This window comes from Caretta caretta, chromosome 11 (genome assembly GCF_965140235.1).
Source record: "Caretta caretta isolate rCarCar2 chromosome 11, rCarCar1.hap1, whole genome shotgun sequence".
NCBI classification, from domain to species: domain Eukaryota; kingdom Metazoa; phylum Chordata; order Testudines; family Cheloniidae; genus Caretta; species Caretta caretta.
The window spans coordinates 5,940,301-5,961,662 of NC_134216.1; the positions used below are offsets into that span (position 1 = coordinate 5,940,301).

Below are 21,362 nucleotides of genomic sequence, written 5' to 3' on the forward strand. Positions count from 1 at the left end.
TGAAACTTACTACCCGTAATATCCTAACTAGCTTTCTAACTGGAAAGAAACTGCCCTAAGTGTGAATTAGGGAGGCCTCATTTTTTGTGACGTTTAACAAAAGGAACCAGAAACTCTACTCTCACCAAAAAAAAAAAAAAAAATCCATAAAGAACAGGCCTCATTTTAGACAATGGGTTCCCCTCCGGTTTTTAGTCCTTTTGGAACAAAGAAGGAATGTTCCTTTTCATCTGTCAGTCACGCATCTTGTGACTAGCAACTGGCTCTGGAAAAAAAAACAATTACATGATTATATGGCAGCATAATCTGATGGCTTTTTTCTCACATGCATATGCTTTGCATTATGTCTCTATATGCAAATATGTGGACTAAATTGTTCATGCTTATAAAAATATGGGATTCTGACTTTTTCAAATACAGCTTTTAAATCTTTTTTTTTTTCCTGCAAGAAGGGCAACACTTTTCATTTACGGGGGAAATAGAAAAAATAAAATGAGCCAGGCATGAAGTTAGGATGATGGAAGACAGAACAGCTAAGAAGCTCCTGGAAGAAAAATCATATCGTGCCCGACCTTGCGGCTAATTAAGGAGAAGATGGAAGGATATTAAGGAAAACCTAAGACCTCTTAATGTGAATGATCATAGATGACAAAAAGGTGCCCTGGACCGAAAGAAATAGGGGCAAATTATGAGAGTGGTCAAGGACCTCTAAGGTCTATAAAGCTTGGAGGAGGAGGAGTTAAATTCTTAAAGGACAATAAAATAAATATATATAAAAACTAATCCATGCCAGCAGTTACAAAGGAAGGAAAAATCCACATCATATGAACCAGTGAGGTCCATCTCAAAACCTCAGCTCCCGCTCAAAAGGATAAAACAAACCTGAAACGACAACAAAACAGAAATTCAGTTACATTTGGTTGTTCAATTCTTTGAACACCCAAAGCTTTAAATTGCATATACGGTAACACCTGCATCACCAGCCATGCCCACACCTTGGAAGTGAAGAATCAATACACATTTTAGGGTAAGTGTGGCGGCATATAGCATACGAACACTGCACACCGAGCTAGCAGGGGTACACATAGCCGCACAGACAGTGAGACACTGCTTAGGCAAATAGAGTGGAGACATGGCAGCATCTTAGGGTATGTATCCCATGGCTCTCTCCTCACCCAAGCAGTGCCTCCTACGTCTACACTGATGTTTTTAATAAGGTAGTGTCCTGCTGCCTCCCTGCTGTTTCCCTCCACCAAAGCCTTTCGCGGCTGCACGTGGCAGCCTGCTTTTCATTGCACCGTATAGCTACATGTACCCTAAATGCCACTGCAGGTATAGGGGTGGGAGGAGGCCGAGCAAGGGCAGGGCCTCAGGGGAAGGAGCGGAGTTGGGGCGGGGCCTCGGGGCAGAACACCCACCGGGGAAAAAATAAAAGTCAGAGCCTGTGGATGGGACTCCGCCGCATCTGTGTCAAACTTAGCCCACTCCCTCAGGTGAAGGGCATGACACCAGGGCTCGTGTGGTGGGAGCATAGTGGGGAATATAAGGGCAGCCTGAGCCCGGGGGACAGGGGGGAGCTGAGGAGAGGACAGATGATGCTCAGGTGCTCCCAGGAAGAGGGACCTGCACCAAGGGACTTGTTGGGAGAGAAGCCCCAGCTGGGGGACCGCAAAGGACTGTGAGCCCAGAGGGTGTGCTAAAAGCAATGGGCGCTCTGATAAGGACTGGATAGACTTCTGAGCCCAGAGGGAGGGCTGAGTGGATGCTAAAGCCCAATTACACACGGAACAGCCCAGGTGAGCCTGGGGAAGAGGGATGGCTGGGTCTGAGTGTTATCTTATGGGAACAAACCACCCCTAGGGGTGCAGCAGTCTTGGGAAAGTGCCAGATGGGCTATGTGATGTGAGAGAGAAGGTAAACTGAGGCAGTGGCAGGGCTGGAAGCCAGACTGTCTAAGGCACCTTTGGAAAAGGTGTCAGGGTGGCTGTGCTCCACTTTGGATGCCCGGGCATTGTGCACAAACATTGACTTGCACCCTTGTAAAGCTTCCCCCCAAAGAACCAGTGGCTGAAGAGCTAACATCTGGCCTTAAGTGACTTGCCCTGGGCCATACAGAGCAGAGCCCTGACTGCTAGATTGGAATGTGAACTGCAGGACCATCCGTCCCCTCCCAGTCCCATTCTGCTTCTGCTGCACATCCCGAGTCTGGCTGCACGAGGAGGCAGAATTCACATCCCTTTGAGGAAACTCATCTGTTGATGCCAGGAGCATTGCACCTGAAACACAGTGGGGAAGTTGCTTGCAAATCTACAGAAGCTTTATCTCCTGCTCGTCTTTTGTTTAGTATTAATGGAGCTTAATATTGCCTGGTTATTCCCGGCTCCCCCGCCATGTTATTTGTTTCGATCCTCTGTATTTTCTCCTTCTTTATAAACGAGGTTTCCCAGCTGTGCGTCCTGATATCTAAGCTAATCGAAAGAGGTGACATACAGGAGGAAGACAATCTATCTCTACGCAGATGTTGCTCATAACTTTGAATCCTCAGAGCCTCTGAATGTTTGCAAGTCCCTCAAGGCCAGGCTGTTCTTGGCGCAAGCTCTGTGGTGCTCATGCAGACGGAGCCTGAGTGTAATAGTTTGGCCTCGGCAATCTTTTCCTCCCCCACTTTTGAGCTAGGCATGGTGCTTCTCAAAGCACTTTCCTGGTGAAACGAGGACAACAAAAAAAGGAAAGGCATTCCCAACCTCCCTGGGAACCATCAGAGCACTGTCTCTCTGATATGGGGATACACTCTGCCAGGCAACCGCAAAAGGAAAAAGAGAGGCCTGATTCTCCAGCACTTCCACCTGGGTGTAAATCAGGAGCAGCGACACTGAAATCAGTGGAGTTATTCTGCCGTAGGTGAGTGGGAGAATCCGATCATTTGTTTACAGGTCTAAGTACAAACACAGGTGGCATTTGCAGATTTAGTTAGTTGGGGATTGGTCCTGCTTTGAGCAGGGGGTTGAACTACATGACCTCCTGGGGTCCCTTCCAACCCTGATATTCTATGATTCTATGACTTCCATATGGATGCTTTCCTTAGTCAGGGTTTAACAGGGGTCCCATAGCACTGGCCTCAACAGCTAAGATGTAGCATGGACCACAGAGTGATGCAGAAAGGGCTGATTGCTACACAACAGCCAGAAGTTTAGAAAGCACAATATTTTGTATGGATGATTACAAGCACCAAAAGCCATGTGGCACAGCACTATCTTGTGGGCAGGGATCTGCCAGGAGCTGGCTAGACAGAGACATGTAGACAGATACAGTTTATGCACACCCTTAGTAAGATGTTGAATCCAGGCTCGTGCATTGCTGTAACAGTGAAATTAAACTTTTTACTGCAGTTTGAGCCTTCCTGCTTCCTTGGGGATACCACAGCCTGACTGCAGTATCTGACATGTTAACAGAAAGACAGTAGCTAGGCAGCGTGGCCTTGCAGATAAGGCACTGGACTGGGACTCAGGAGACCAAGCTTTTGTTCCCAGCCCTTGCACTGGCCTGCTGGGTGATCTTGGGCAAGTCACTTTACCTCTTGGTTCCTCAGTTTCTCCACCTCTAAAATGGGGACAATGACACTGATCTCCTTGGTAAAGTGCTTTGAGCTCTGCTGATGAGAGCTCTTATAGAGCATGGGATTATTATATAGAGCCATATTGCTTTGGTCTCCAGTTTGTTTTAATCTATAAGCTCTTCAAGGCAGGGACTGGCTATTTTGATTCCTGATCAGAGCTTATCTATTGCATGGGGCCCTGGTGATACCATTTAGAGAAGAGTTATCCAAGGAATTCAGGGATGAGTACATTCTGAGTCGTCCAACCCCATCAGACTTTGGAAATATTGATTGAGACAGCAGGAACTCCAAGGGAGTTCTTCCCACACCAGTGTGGCCATTATTTGTTTGAAATAATGTTATCTATTTATTTAGAGAGATTTAAGCAACCAAGAAAAACACCCAATGAAGAAAACTATGGCAGCCCTAACAATTCATTCAACTTGGTGGTGACCAATCAGCAGCATTAAATAATCAGGTGCAGATAGCTAATTAATACAGTCAGAGCATAAATCAAAGCAATGGAAAGAAATCTCTCACACGCACACACACACACACACCCTCCCCCCATCCTCAGCTACCTGTTCTTAAAAATCTCCAATGACAGCGATTCCACAACCGCCACTGGAAATCAATGAAGGGATAGATCGATCCAGGACCTAAAACAGATTTTTTAAAAACTTTTTACATGTATTGACTTATTTACATTTGAGTTCATCATTTAATGGGGAAACTCTCCCTCCTTGTGCTGAAAAAGTGACTGACAGTGGCTAGTAGTGCAAACAAAACCCTCTGAGAACAGGTTGCCTGAAGCTAGCATCCTTGGGAAATCAGAAACCTGAATGTTAGCTGAGAAAACAATGAGCCCGGCCAGTCCTGTCACTTCTGAGAAATAGCCAAATACAACCACTAAGGATTCTGAATTTACAGTGTTGTTTGGAAGCTAGGCATGACTTTTTTTGATGAACACTGTACATTAAAAAAAATTGATTAAATGGCGTAAGTTATAAATATCTTTCTTGCTACACTCAGATCAAAAGACCAAAGCCCATAAAGAGTTATTTATTTCCATTCCATTGTAACGATGACTGAATTGGCAGTGACAACCCTTTGGAATTGATTTGTAGCGGTAAAAGACTAATTACAAATATTTCAAAACAATTTTTCCCTTCCAAATAGAGCTTATCCAGCACTAATCACAGGGAAATAAAAATAAAAAAAAACAAAGAAGACCACCCGCCCTGTAATCTATTCATTATTTGTAACCAAGATCTGAGCTGGAGCTCCATTGTGTTAGGTGCTGTACAAACGCATAGGAGAGATCATCCTTGCTCCCAAAACGTACACTCTAATAGTTAAGACAGCTGAAAGATAGCAATTATTGTTGTTTCCATTGTACAGAGGTGGGAACTGAAGCACAGAAAGACTATGGGACTGGCCCAAGGTCACACAGGAAGTCTGTGGCAAAGCCAGGAATTGAACCCAGTCTGCTGCTATTTCCTCACCCCAGTGTTCACTGGCTTAATGCAATTCTCGCTGAAGATCCCGCCAAGTTCAAAGTTTGGGGCCTTATGTGCGGAGTGCTCTCAGGAATTGACCCAAGAAGCCCTCCAGGGAAATGACTCCCAAGGACAACTCCATTCTGCTTGGATGGCAGCCACAAGAGCTTCCTCAGCAACTGGTCCACAACTGGAACTCGCTTCCAGAAGGGAGCAAGCTGGTCACAAACTGCAGAACCTTCAGGATGAAATGTAGTATGCGGGATGCTGAGATCTTCTTGTGTCCACTTTAATACACCTGTAAGGCATCGGTATAATAGAATACAGGCATTGTAGGAGAACCTGTAGAGGCACAAATAGTTTAAGAGAATTGACCAAGGTGACATAGGGCCTGGGTCTGCAATGGGCTCTCTGCCTCTAGTGAAATCTGGGCCACCTCAGATCCCACAGAAGTCAATGGGAGTGGAGGGTACTCAGCACTTCACAGGAAGAACTCAGTACCATCCATCTCTGAGCCTACAGTGAGTCCTTGGTAGAGCTGGGATTAGAACCCAAGAGCCCTGATTCTGTGTCTCCACCTCACGCCACTATACACCACACATTCCCTACTTTAAAAAAATCTTTGTGGCAAAATTATTATAAATATCATAGTAGGGTCTCAGTGTTCCAACCCAGATCAGGATCCTTTAGGCATTGTACAAACACATAGTAAGAGACAGACTCTTACTTTATAATCTTAATAGGCAAGACCAACCAAGGGTATTTTTACAGTGCCTAGCACAATGGGATCCTGGCCTGCAACTGGGGCTCATAGGCACTATGGTAATACAAATAATAAAAGTAACCCTGGTTTGCCCAGGGTCAGTGGAAGAGCCAGGAATAAAGAACCCAGTTTTCCTGATTCAGCCCCTTATACAATATTTTGGCATGGTCTTACTTTCGGGAGAAGCAGTGAGAGGCTATAGGGTAACACTTGACTGGAGGGAGCCATTCCACCTTATAATTTCTCAGTTAAAGGGACACTTTAAAAACTGCTTGACTCAAATTAGACACTGTCCCCGCACATTTTGCCAAAATTAAATAAATTAAATACATGGCAGCTGCTTGTATTCCAAGCAGGGAAAAGACTGTTGTTTTCTAGGACAAGGCCTGCAACCCATTTAAAATCGGAGGATACCCTCACATTCCAGGTTGACCTGCACACAAAATGCAGGAACGGTGGAAACGCAAACATGTCCAAAAAGCAGCAATAGATGTGGAGTGCATAGTCTAGACACCAGACCAGATGGTAGCGTTATAAGACATGTATGAAAGTGTGACGTTGTCCACTTGTGGCTGGCCTGCAGAATAGATAAGAGCCTTCCAGAATAGTGCTTCCAACGAGGAGAGATGTTGCTCAGGATTTTCAAATAACACGTCTCTCTGACCCACTCTTAGCTGCTTCCCTGAAATGAGTTTTAGACTGAAATTCCTGAGAGGACACTGGGTTCCTTGTGGTTTATATGAACTCTAATTATTTAATCAGCATTGTGAGTGTCTCCCAACCTGCACTGGCAACCACAGTCCTTAGTACCCCAAAGTGACAGGATGACTCATCCATTTATCATACACAATCCTCAAGGGAAGAATAACTTGCTCTGAGTAGAGTTGAATGACCCTGCTACACAGCTGGGTTGCCTCACACTCAGATGCCTTAGATGGGATCTTCATGTTCATTGTGTTAAAGTAGAGCTGGGAGGGAACTGAAATTTCCATTGAACAGCAAATTCTGTGATTTCTACATTTGCTTTTGTTCAGAAGAGGAACAAGGCATTGAATTTTGAATTTTCCCACCAAGTGAAATGTTTGGGTCAGTCAAGACATTTTGAAACCGACAGGGTGTTTCGAGATCTTATCAAAGCTTGTTGTTTCTATTACAGTATTTTAAAATGGAATTCTGTTGAAATCAGCACACTGCTGCTGACTTCTAGACACCACTACCCTTGAAGGAACAGATCACCTTTCACAAGCCCAGAAGAGCCTGATAATTATTGCACTCACCTGGGATATGGGAGACCCACACTGTAGTCCGTGTTGTGAACCAGGAAGAACTTGCATTCCCACATCCTAGGTGCATGCCCTAACCACTGGGCTATTGGCTATTCTCGGATGGCTTGCTTTCTCACTCTGGTGTTTTCTCACAAAACATTTTGAAACGTTAGGTGGAACCAAACCAGATTTTGAAACCTCAAACATTTTTGCGGGCCAGAATGCTTGTTGTCCAGCCTGCCCTAGTCCAGTGGCGTCTGCTCTTTCCCTGTGTCCGGAGTCACAACCTGAACAGGAATTAAGTGGGGAGTGGCCGTGCAAGGACTGCGACAATGTAGCCCGATGGGAGCTGCTGGGCTTCAAGCACCTTTGAAAATTTATCTTTTAAATGATGATAATTTTAGCAGAAACATTCCGCCAATTTGCATCTCCCTCAATCCCGAATAGCCTCCTATGCCTCCCCAGATCCTACAAACCTCAACCATCCCTTACCCTGCTGCCAAGACCTCTAGCCTTGCCCCTGACAACTTGCCCAATGCATTTCTGCCATGTCAATGCAAACATTTGAAGCTTTCTGGAAACTGCAAATGTGAGGGCAGCATAAAATAAATATGGGGAGGACTACACTGATTGCATTATTCATTTTCACATTCAGTTCATTAAAAACCTCCATGGTGTAATTTAATTGAGGTGTCCCAGGATTGCCATCCAGCTACATTGGAATCCTTTAGAACCTACAGGTCCAGCTTATCACAGAAGATGTGGGGCCTTGATCAACTGCATGTGTCTTCCAAGAACCTGCTTGTGTCTTTGCTCTGTAAGCAGCTTAGCTGACATCAGTGGCAAGTTACTCAGGGCTTGTCTTCACTACAGGGGTACATCGACCTAAGTTACGCTACTCCAGCTATGTGAATAAAATGTCTTCACTGTGCAGCATCAATGGGAGACACTCCGTAGTCAACTTCCCTTACTCTTCTCGGAGAGTTGGAATATCAGGGTTGACCAGAGTGATCTGTCATCAATTTAGCGGGTCTTCACTAGACCCATGAAATGGATCCCTGCTGCATGGTCTCCCCATGGTGAAGACCAGCCCCAGACCCTACTGCAAGAGAATAGCACCCATTGATCAACAGATGGACCTGTTTGCCAACTAATTAAACAAATGGCAAGTCATTTGGTTTATTGCTAGTCAGAGGTCTGTAGTGCTGGATAACCAAGCAAGCATTATCTTAATGAAATGCAATTCATTATCGATTCCAAATGAATTAACTACAAAGGAGACCAATTTTTAGCATAGGGAAAACTTCCCGATAGAGCAATCTTTTAGCCAATAGATAGTCTCTAAGAGAAATGGTAGAGTTGTCATTGCTTTGCACATTTAAAATTGCGTTAGCCAAAACACTAGCAAATGAGCAATAGGGAAGAATCTTGCCTTGGCAGTCAGCTGGACTAGTTGACTTAAAGAGTCTAAATCTCCACACTCTATGATTGCCTAGATGCAAAAAGAAAGTTTGCACTGGAGATACCGACAAAAATAAATGATTGCAACATCTATAAGGCATCTGTAATGTAAAATACCCTTTGATATCAATATAAATATCAGACAAAAGAATGTTATACTGTGTCTTGTTATCCTGTCAAGCTAATCCCTGCAAGTAGCCTTTATGTATAATTGTGTTATTCAGATACTTGGCTGTAATCCATCAAACACTTCTCATCCATTAAATATAATTATATGCTTTGTTGGAATAACCAGATGTTTAGTACTGAGATGAGCAGATGTCTATGCTTCATACCGGAAGGTTATAAACCTATTTACACTAGCAATAAACGACAAGTATTTAAATGCTGGAGGAAGTGAGCAGTTGTTGCTTTCCCCCTCTTCTTTTGGTAAATTGCTAAATAATTCCTTGCCTTTTGGATCAGTGTAAGAAAGGCATAAACTTCACTGTGGGATACATTTGATGTAGGAGTTCCCAAGATCTGGCTGACCTTTTGTAATTAATGTAATGACGATTTCCATTGTGTAAATTTTTAACAGTAAGGACAATTAACGATTGGAACAATTTGCCAGAGATTGTGGTGGATTCACCATCACTGGCATTTTTGTGTGTGTGTATGTGGTGGGAGCTATAGTTGAAACTGAAATCATTTTTGGGAAGTTCTATATGGCATGTGTGATACAGGCCATCAGACTGGATGGCCACAGTGGCACCTTCTGGCCTTGGAACTGCATAGGTGTATTTTATCTTCCAATGAATTTGTTTTTAAAGACATGGGACCGGATGTTAGGATGTTAGCTTGTAGCTTCGACAGAGCTATACCCATTTACACAAGGAGGATCTGGCCCATGTACCCAAAACAATCATGTAAAATGAGACAGATTCGGAGTTTAAGTCTTTCCTTCCATTTTGCTTCATATGGGTCCCCACCCTCTTCCTTGAAATTTGAGTTCCAGATTCTAACAATCTCACCACAAAACTCAGCTGAGATGACAAAATTTTGCTTGATTTGAGATTGAACATAGGTGATGCATGCCCCTGAATTTTGTGGGTTGCACCCCAAATAATAACTCCTACCTGACCCACATTAATTGTCAACTAGCCAAAACGATTTGGTGGTTATAGCCTGAATCTGACCCAGGATCTCAAAGTTAAACTTTTTTGAAAACATGACTATTGGCCTTTTAAAATGTCAGAACAAGAGCTGAGTGAATACATTGCCACGAATAATGTACCTGCTGTATTATGCCCCCAGTCTAGCAAAGCATATAAGCAGTTATGCATACAAATATAAGCACTTACGCATATAAATAGTTTCATTGAAGCCACTCCAGTGGGACTACTCAAAGGCATGCAGCAGTGAAACATGAGATTAAGCCCATAGCTAGTTTGAGGCCTTAGCCTCTTTTCGTGTTTGTGGAGTTTCTGCAATTCCTTTCAATTTGTTCATTATGAAAATTCTTTGATGATTTTATTTCTTTTAACTATATGGATTGATAGCAAACATTTCTTTGAGTTTTCAAAGTTCATTATTTGAGCTTCATTGATTACTTCTGATTGGGCTGATAAGTCACATGACATTGTTTCTGTTCTCTGATTAGCTGAACATGCAGGTGCCTCTGTTGTGAAAAGCCACACCTGCATTTTAGAAACTCAGTTTTTACAAATATTTTCCCAGGCAGCTTTGAAATCCATTTTCCGTAACATTCACGCCCATGAATCTTAATTGTGTGCTTGGTTATTCACACCAATAGCCTGACCACAGTCTCAGAGTGTAGCAGAACCAAGATTAGAACCCAAGAGTCCCTGTGCTCACCTCTACCCACTAGACCACACTCCCGTCTTCCATTGAGTCTGAGGCGTATAATTAGGCTTGGAAGGATTTGAGTGTTATTTGTAAATGTTGGTAAAAGTCGATTTCACCGTATGCACACAAACCGATCCAAAAATATATCCATCGATAATAATCAAAATGTATAGACAAGCAAAGGGTGAAAAATGAGAGCTTATTAGAGTTTGATTGAAAGATATTTACTTTGTTTGTTTTGCATGTGATGTCGACAATTTGTCTTTTAATGATTATGAGGCTTTAACTTTATTGAACCTCAGGGCAGGTCTACGCTACAGCTTAAGTCACTGTAACTTACTTCACTTGGAGTGTGAAGAAGCCACCCCCCCCCCCAAAGTGATGTAAGTTACAGTGACCTAAGCGCTGTCCACACCAGCGCTATATCAGCAGAAGATACTCTCCTGCCAACATCGTTTCTGCCTCTCACGGAGGCGGAGTAATTATGCTGATGGGAGAGAGCCCTCGCATCGGCATAGTCTGCACCAGACTACATCTGTGCAGCCGCACCAATATTGTGCTTCTAGCCCTCAGCATCTACTGTCATTAAATAATTGTCTGACCCCCCCACCCCTTATTTCCTGCAGTTTGGAAATTTAAAGAGATACAACTTTAAAAGAAATGCTTAAAAATAAACACCAGTATCATCCATTGATATTATAAACAAATACAGTTCTTCCAGGCCTAAGTATATTAACCTTTTTCAAGCAGTGTCAGACAGCGTATCATTCCGTATTACCTGAAATGTTAAGAATATTGAATCAACAATTATCCGAGTAGATGGAGAGCCACGGAGACATTATGAGGTTCCAGAGGTCGCTAATACAAATTCTCGTTTTAATAAGCTAAAGCTTTCACATGCCTTGTTGTTACTGACAAAGGTTTTTCTCTTCTCCTGGACTCAATCTTTATAAATTGGCTGACTCCATTTTCCCATTAAAGGGCGTCTGTAATTTCAATATACATAACATCAATATAACAGCAAAAGAGCATGGGGGTAAATTATTAATCAGTGACTGTAACTGCTCAATATTTGTCTTTGGCTTTTAGCAGTACTATCTGAGAGCGTCTGTGGGCACCGGCTATTTTTGATCTATGCTGTTTTTGTAGTATAATTTCTTAGTCCATTGTTTGATATATGGGATTAGTTGATATTGCTCAGTATTAGGTAACAGTTGATCTGAAAGGATGGGTAGTCTTATGGCTCAGGACTTGCACTCAGGAGAGCTAGATCCAGTTTTTGGCTCTGCCACAGATTTCATATGGGACCTTGTTCAAGTCATTTAATCTCTCAGGACCTCTATTCCTCATCTGTACAATAAGGACAATAACACTTCATCTCTCCTACCCTTTGTCTGTCTTGTCTATTCAGATGACAACCTCTTGGGGGTGGGGGGACTACAGTATTGTCGATACCCCGTGCTCAAAAATCATGAGTCATGTATGTAGTGGGGGAGGGGTATATTTTCCTTCTGGTGTTGAAATGTTTAGGAGTCACATTTTCAGGGTTGATTCTGCAGCCATTGAGGCTAGCAATGTACTTTTAAAAATGAAAGCTGAGATTCTCAGGTACTGTTCTGGGTTTGAGTCTTTTTTATTAATAGTAATAATAATAGAGGTCAGTGAACAGGCTCAAGTGGAATTCATTTAACTGAAGATTATTAGTCAGCGATTAATACAGCACAATACAGAATACAGAAAATAAGGTTTTATACATTACCCAACCAATCTGAAGACTGGAGAAGTGACTGCCACTTGATTCATTCCGAACTAAATCCCTAAAACTTTCTCCTTAAATACTGTTTAGGACAAAGACATTCCTTTCCCATGAGTGATCTTACTTTGGGTTCCAGCCCACATATCTCAATTTACCTAATCAATAAGCTGAAGACATCTGCAGCTGACCAATTATTACAGAAACCATCTGAGACGACAAGCGATTCTTATTGGACTGAACATCAATCAATGATTCATTATTTCATCAATCACAGAACACGTCTGTGATAACAACCATCCCTTGTCAATCACCAGTGGCCCCTATGAACATCTGGATGCAATTATTATGGATCAACGGGGTCAGAGCAAGGGATTACACACATTCCCTTTTTGATTACATACATTCCATCATGTGGTCATCAGCTAAGCTTCAACCTAAGTGCAGAGAACTCTGCAGTTTGATAGGTACAGAGCACTAGATTTATAGATACAAAACATTTTGGTTTATGCACAAAAAGGGATTTTGATTTATAGATAATATCCCTTTTTGTGCATATATATGTGTATATATATATATTGCAGAACTGACTGCTAGAAGCTAGCACTGGACGACAGCGGATGGATCGCTCAACGAATTGCCCTATTCTGTTCACTCCTTCGGAAGCATTTGACACTGGCCACTGTTAGAAGACAAGATACTGGACTAGATGGACCATTGGTCTTACCCAGTATGACCTTTCTTATGCTATTATTTAGTAATAGTAATAATCTGGTTCCAGGAGCTGGGCTCTAACAAAAGCACTATATTTTGCAAGACTCACAATAAAATCATGGGAGTTGGCAATCCTGAGACTGCCCCTTATTGTGTGTCTGTACACAATAGGAACGTGATCTCCAATGAGAACTCTAGGAACCAGCATCATAGTAATAATCTGAAATCCCAATGGCCTGTCTTATTTAGTTGGGCCAAATTCATCCCTGGTTCAACTTTATTGACCTCCTCTGGATGGATCTGCTGGACCCCCATCCCTGGATGGATGAGTTACTGCTATGAAATTTATTTCTCTATTTTATTAGGAGTGAGGTGAGTGATCAATTAACAATCCTATTTTCCATTCTTCTGCACAAGGACGATATTAACTGAGGAAAGCAATCATCACTTCTATATAAATGTATGTGGGATCATGATAAATAGCTCTTATAGTTTGCAAATAACAATGCTTTGCACATATTTATTTTCACATTTATTTGATCATTAATATTCCACCCACTGTGACAATATGTGGGCATGTTTGCAAGTGCTAGAACCATCAGTAACTATTGCCCATGACACAGCCCTGACAAAGGCCTTGCATTGCTATCACCACTCTGTACCCAAGCCGCCCACTGACAACAAACACCTGCCCTACCGTTGACCCAAATCCACCAAAAGATATAGGAAGCAGACTAAGCAAATGTGCCCCAAATGCAGTCAATGCAGATATTTCCAGAGGTGAAATTTCATTGCCCCCGGCCCCAAGGAAATAACCCCAGTCCCCATTCCTATGGATTTCACTGTAATAGGATTCTAGCCATTTGCAAGTGCCTTAGTGGAACAGACTGCCTCTAAGATGACTGGATCCCAGGTCATTTAAGGTCTTATATATATCAGTACCATAAAACTCACTCAAAAGGAAATCACAAGTCCACTGAAGTCTATGGAGCATGCATATTAGGCACCTACATAGACTTAACCTGTTGAAAAGATAGGTATCAACTTTGTGCTCTAGCTAGAGTTTCCAAGAGGTTCTAAGTAGGGTGGGTAGAGCCTCTCAGAAGTGACAGAGGCAGAGATAGCTGTGAAAGGTTGCAATTCCAGTGGTCACTTGGCAATCAAATAGTCTCCCTACTGCCCATCACTGAGAGAGAAGGTGGGCATAGGCCCTCTGAAGAGAGAGCAGTCACATCTCCCATTGAGATGTCTTCACTCATAACCCCTCCTTGGCTGAAAGTGAGCCTTCCTTTCAGGTAGCAATCTATCTTGGCCAAAATTTGGTCTCTCCAACAGGGAAGCAGGAAGCTCAATATCGTTGACATACTGATTCCACTTGAGCCAAAAGTATCTCACAATGATTATTGGCAGCCTCACATACATGTTGAACAAGCTGGGTCTGGAGAACCGGATTCCCTGCAACCTACACTCAAGAGCTCTCAAAGAGAATGAACAATTGCTCAATATGACCCTCTGGATCCTCCCTGAAAGCTACGAATGCCCTGTGGCTAAATCCACAGTGCTTCATGATCAGCAGCATCACTGAAAGAGTTAATAGAATCTGCCTGGGCACCTGCTCTCCATCTCCTGAAAGAGATTATCAGTTACAAATAGCAGCAGAGTCTGCACGTCATATCCCAGTCTAGAGAACCAGGGAAGCCGAGGGAGCTTCTTTTTCCATATCTCTAATAAAAGGTTTAAAGGATTTGTAATGGTGTGTTTGCCATCGTACTAAGCAAGCCCAAGTCTCTGTATTCCCAAGCCTTGTTTAACTATTAATGTTGTACAATGACAGGATCATGTTAACACCGTTGACTCTCTGGACTTATTTATTCCATCCAATATATACCACAGTTCCAATGGACACAACGGGAATTTACTGGCATGGGTAAATGTATATATGTGGTTGGAATCAGTTATCCAAACTGTAATGCAAGTTTTTTTAGTTTGTTTTTGTTTTTATAAAGATGCATTCAACAATTAATGCTCGCCTGTTGCAGTAGGATTAGCTATTGCTTTTGCCATGTATTTTTCATTAGACTGACACCATTTTACTTACATATCACATACCGGTCTGAACAGCCCGTGCAAAGTAGAACAGGGATTTGCATAATGAATGACTATGTCCTTTTCTAATTGCTGGTCACGTAGTCTTGTAGCTAGATAATATCTGACAAGCATATGACACCAGAGGCCAACCAAAAGGTCAAACCTGTCCTACTGATTTCCAAGACACTAGTTAAGGCTCACTCATTTCCAATTGGCCTTGCACTCACACCAGGCCAATCTGAGTCCCAGAGTCTGATTTTGCTTAAAATAACCAGAGGATTTGCTTTAAACAAGTGAGCTCGCTTCCCGAAAGGCAGAGGCACAATGCTGACTCTTGCTAACGAGCAGTGCAAACAGTAATGACTCTGTTGAGCTATAAGTAATGTTCATTAAGCAGAGATCTGATATGCCATCCAGCCTAAGACTTTTTAGAAGCTGGATGTCTAATTTGTTTGTTCCGCCAGCTGTTTGTCATCTGAGCTATCAATGATTAATGTGCTCCATCTTTTGATTCTACACCTTTTGTGCAACTCCAAGAATCTTGGGCTTCCTGCTTCCTTGGCTGCGCTGAGTCCATATTCTATTGATCTTGGCTTTCAGAGGGTTATGGATCAACGATGATGGGAAAAGACAGCATGTGTTAGTTGGCGACACAAGCTCATGATAGAAAGCTGCTCCCTGCAGCTGCTCAACTATACAGACCAACTGGAGGCTTAAGATTCATTTGAGAATACCCAAACCTGTAGGACAGATGGAAAAACCTTCCAGCCACTTGAATAGGACATTCACTGGTCTCTTTAACATTTAACAAGGGCTAAAATGGAGAGTCCACTCTTTTAGCCACTGCATCGCAAAGCAAATCACAGAGATTTGAACAGCAATTTCAATAGGATGTGTTATTTACTGTGCTCAGCGCTGCACGCCATACAGAGGGGGTACATGGTGCCTTCCTGAAGGAGCTTACAATCTACATTCATCCGAGACGGCTCAGAGCCACTAAGGTCAGCTCCACATCTGGGTCTGAATTATGCAAAATTTTGGATTCTCTGTCAGCCCAGTGTGGAGACAGTGACCAGCTGTAGCATTCAGATTCACATCCACAGCCCTCGAAGTCTGGGCGAATTTGAATTTACAGGCTTGGTTCAGGCCCATCTCTTATCATTCTGTACGGCTATTCATTGAGGAATGATTGTCGGTACAGCACTGTTACGCTTTTGGGTTTCCCCAAGTGTCAATCCAGGAGAGCCCCCTGAATAATAGACTAAATATAAAAAACACATAATATGATAGCAGCCTCCTAAACAATGACACAAACAGGGACATACACTCAGTTTTATTGGAGATCCCTTTTCTCTGAGAGATGGCCAGACTAAATCTGATTCAATCCATAAGAATCCAAACCTGTTTGGCTGCATTTCAAGAAAGGTCTAGTCTGGGAGTTGGCAGTGTCCTTATGTGAAATGGATTGCTATGGACTGTTTGATATAGATCTAATAATCAGTTTGTTCAGGTAGAAGAGATTAAGGACTGCCCAGTGTCTTATCTCAGAACAGGTTATTTTTTTTACCCAGTTTACTTGCTGGACAAGTGCTATATCTCCTTGATATTTTTGAGTGGTTGCATATTTTTCTTTCCTTTAAGAGTGAGCCTAGAGCATGCATGCTATTGTGAATTAAAGGGGAGTTTTCATACAAATTTTGAACATCTTTTCCATTTCTTTCACTATCCATTTATAAGTAAGGTTGGATCCAGTCAATACTTCCATGGAAAACGCAGGCTGCTACAGGAACCAGTGTTGATCCTTCAGTAACCAACACTCATCTGTCTGAGCTCTGAAGGGTTGTCTTGGCATGGCATCAGAGGGTACCATGCCACCAAAGGTGTCCTCTTACCAATGAGATGTAAAGCAAGCCCATGGTAATGAAATCTAGGAGCTGATTCTGCCCCCTTTACTGACACGGAATTGTACTAGTACTGTACTTTGTAAGTAGTTGCATTGACTCTAATGGTACCATTCATGGATTAAGGTCTTATTCAGCAGAAGTCAACATGGCCAAATGAGGCTCATGGGGCCAGTGTATGAACCCCTGGGAGGCTGGTGAGCATGGTTTGGAGGATTTCTCTGATGTCCTAGAGAGCAGAGAAATTGTCACTGTAAATAGTCCATGCTATGGGCTGTATTCGCCCACTTGTGCTCACAGTGGGATAGATTGTGACATTAGGTGGAGCCTTAAGCAGAGGGTGGTGTATAAACTGCATCACCCCAAGAGTAGCCCTTTGGGGGTGGGGGGCTGTGACTCAGACATTCCTCTGAATCACGATTCGCATCCTGCCCCCCTCCCCTTGCTCTAGGAGAACAATCAATTACTTTACCTCTTTATGCGGAGCAGCTACTCTGGCTGGGGTGTAAATGTTACAGGTGAGAGTAATTAACCATTGGAACAATTTACCAGGTGATCACAGTGGTCCCTTCTGGCCTTAGAATCTATGAGCAGGGGATGCAGAACCTGGATTCCTCCCACTCTCAGCCCCCTCCCCACCCCACAGCCTACTTGCTCTTTGCAAAAAGCATTGGCTGGACAGCCTTTTTGTTCTCCTCACCCATACCAGAGTCACTCTCTGAATAGGGCCCAGCAGGGTAGTAAAGGGGCATGGAGAATCTGGCTCTCCAAGAGAAAGACCAGAGGGGTCCCAGCATGGGGTAATGTCCAAAGCTTGCTACAGACATTCACACTCATCATTGCAAGCAGATCTCTTGTCTTGCTGGATTATAATTTACACGCACACACAAATAATAAAATGAAGAATTTAGTTGATATTGGTTTCTTCCTTTATTTACCTGCCATGATCTGAATTCCACGCTGTTTGCTGATAGCACCTCCGACATGAGCAGCAGAGCATGGAATACAAGGAGGGTGGGATAATGTTCTGCTTCCAGTTGAGCCAGACATATTCACCCCCAGTCAGGGACGAGATCCCCGTTATGCTGGGGGCAATACACATAACCAAATAACAAACCCTACCCCAAATCTAAGTCAGGAGCTTACAATCTAAATAGAGATTTGGCAATTTTGCAGCCCCAAGAGGTGCATCAGTTTTGACTAATGTCTTCATAGCCATCAGAAATCTGGTTGCTCAACTGCATCTACAAAGTTTGCAAAGTCTGAAAATTATAAATTGAAAGTATCATAGAATCACAGAAGATGAGGTCTCTTCCAACCCTAAGGAGGTCATCTAGTCCAACCACCTGCTCAAAGCAGGACCAACACCAAGTAAATCATCCCATCCAGGGCTTTGACAAGCCGGGCCTTAAAAACCTCTACGGATGGATATTCCACCACTTCCCTAGGTAACCCATTCCAGTGCTTCACCACCCTCCTAGTGAAATAGTGTTTCCTAATATCCAACCTCGACCTCCCCCTCTGCAACTTGAGACCATTGCTCCTTGTTCTGTCATCTGCCACCACTGAGAACAGCTGAGTTCCATCCTCTTTGGAACCCCCTTCAGGTACTTGAAGGCTGCTATCAAATCTCCCCTCATCCTTCTCTTCTGCAGACTAAATAAGCCCAGTTCCCTCAGCCTCTCCTCATAAGTCATGTCCCTCATCCCCTTAATCATTTTCGTTGCCCTCCGCTGGACTCTCTCCAATTTGTCCACATCCTTTCTGTAGTGGGGAGCTCAAAACTGGACAAAATACTCCAGATGTGGCCTCACCAGTGCCAAATAGAGGGCAATAATCAAGTCCCTTGATCTGCTGGAAACGCTCCTACTAATGCAGCCCAATATGCCATTAGCCTTTTTGGCCACAAGGGCACACTGCTGGCTCGTATCCTGCTTCGCATCCACTGTAATTCCCAGGTTCATTTCTGCAGAACTGCCACTTAGCCAGTCGGTCCCCAGCCTGTAGCGTGGGATTCTTCCTTCCTAAGTGCAGGACTCTGTACTTGTCCTTATTGAACCTCATCAGAGTATTTTGGCCCAATCCTCCAATTTGTCTAGGTCACTCTGGATCCTATCCCTACACTTCAGTGTATCTACCTCTCCCCACAGTTTAGTGTCATCTGCAAAATTGCTGAGGGTGCAATCCATCCCATCATCTAGATCATTAATGAAGATGTTGAACAAAACCTCCCCCTGGACTGAGCCCTGGGGCACTCTACCAGATACCAGCTGCCAACTAGACATGGAGCCGTTGATCACTACCCATTGAGCCCGACAATTTAGCCAGCTTTCTAGCCACCTTATAGTCCATTTATCCAATCCATACTTTTTTAACTTGCTGGCAAGAATACTGTGGGAGACTATCAAAAGCTGTGCTAAAGTCAAGGCAAATCATGTCCATTGCTTTCCCCATACCACAGAGCCAGTTATCTCATCATAGAAGACAATCAAGTTGGTCAGGCATGACTTGCCTTTGGCAAATCCATGTTGACTGTTCCTGATCACCTCCCTCTCCTCCAAGTGCTTCAAAATGGATTCCTTGAGGACTTGCTACATAATTTTTCCATTATGGATTCCAGTGAGGTGAGGCTGACCGGTCTGTAGTTCCCCGGAGTCTCCTTCTTCCATTTTCTGAAGATGGGCATTATACTTGCCTTTTTCCACTCGTGGAAAAGTGTTTATGTTCCCGTTTTCAAGTGGTGGCAGAGCCATCTACTGTACACAAATCCTAACCAGAAGTTTCATTAACTCCCTGTGTGCTTCATCTCTGCACTGTTTGCTTCATATTAGCACTCATCTTTATTCAAGAAAGATAATGTTAGACTCCATCTACCCATTCCCTGATGCTTCTGCTAGAGCAAGAGACTCCCTGCCCTAGTCTTAAATTAGAATTAAAGACACTTCACAATTAAGATGATGCAATTTATTAAATCTACCAGCAGTAGCTTGGTGTTTTAATAATACACAAATATTGTAGTTAATCTCTTCCTTTCTGTTATTTATCACCTCCGCCCATTAGACTGCTGCATATTTAACAATTATTAAATCCTACACAAGACTTTTTATGATTATAAAAATACGTATAGAAGCAAGAGCAGCTTCAGAATTGATACCAGTATCACTAGTTTGACCATGAAGCAGAAAGTCTCATGTATATTTATAGCTGGATTCTGTGCATCATGCTCTTAGCAGTGTATGGGTTTGCCTATAGCTGTAATTTCCATTTATTATACTTAGTGACTCTTGATAATTTCCCATCTATGTACACACATGCACAAAATGGGATTCCTAATAGCTTTCTCTCAGGTAACAGAGTGAACTTCATAGACACTTAGAACAAAATTCCATAATAATTATCAGGTACAAATCTGGCAATGACGTTGTCATGGATCACCGGGCCAATGCTCTGGAACTATGAAGCCAGTCAGGACTCTGGGGTAGCCTCCTCTCTCTGAGTATACTGTTGACAGGGCAAGAAGCTTACACAGCTTCGACCTTCCTGGGTCTGACCTCAGAGCATTCAGCATCCCCTTGCACACCGTGCACTTCCCGCAGCGAGTCTGCCCATGCGGGGCTCCTGGGGAAGCCAGAGGGCCCTGCGCCCCAACTCCGCAGTCAGCAGTGACTCTCAGATAGCGTAAAATGGAAGGTTTATTAGTCAACAGGAACACAGCATAGAACAGAACTTGTTAGCACAGAAATCAGTAACTTTCAGCTGAGTACATCTTGGGGGAATCCTGGGCCAGACAGCTTGGACTCCCCACTCCAGTCCTCACAACCAGACTGCCCAGCTTCCAGCAACCAGACCTCAGACACCCCCATTGCTCCTTCTCCTGGTCTTTGTCTTGCTTCCCAGACAAAGTGTCACCTGGTCGCATCCCTCTCCTGGGTCTCAGGTTACGAATGGCACCGGCCATAGCCTACATGAGAGCATCTGGAGGAGCCTCACCTGCCCCTATGTGTCTCAGCCAAAGTCACACACCCTTATTCCCACCATCTAGGCATTGGTGCAGCACACAGGGAAACTGAGGCACACAGTATTCATGCAAAACAGTAAAGGTCACATACAACATAACAATGGAAAATCCCCACTTCATCACAGACCTATGCATGTGTTTAACATTATGCATTCTAAATAGTCCTATTAGAAACACCTCAAAAAAAAATTCTGGGCCAGATCCCAAGCTAGTGTCAATTGGTGGTGTTCCATTTACTTCAATAGAGCTACATTGATCTACACCAATGGAGGCTCTTTGCCTCTTGTCACTAATCCATTGGGGTTGCTACTGCAGAGTCCAGTTCCATTACACCAACGGGAGTTCTGTATGCTTGCTGAGTGCTGAATATTCAATACAGATCGCCACTATAGATCAAGTCCTACACCTCAACTGGAGAAGAGAATTTTGACCCACATCTTCAGAGCATGGAGAGTGG

General features: G+C 43.3%; 1 long non-coding RNA gene across 1 annotated transcript in view; it reads left to right on the top strand.

Moving 5' to 3' along the window:
* Window positions 1-2,677: 2,677 nt before the first annotated feature.
* LOC142068436 (uncharacterized) overlaps window positions 2,678-21,362 on the top strand; it is a 33,477-nt gene continuing 14,792 nt past the window's right edge. The window contains exon 1 of the long non-coding RNA XR_012664267.1: window positions 2,678-2,901. This is a non-coding gene — a long non-coding RNA (uncharacterized LOC142068436). The remainder of the gene's footprint in view (window positions 2,902-21,362) is intronic.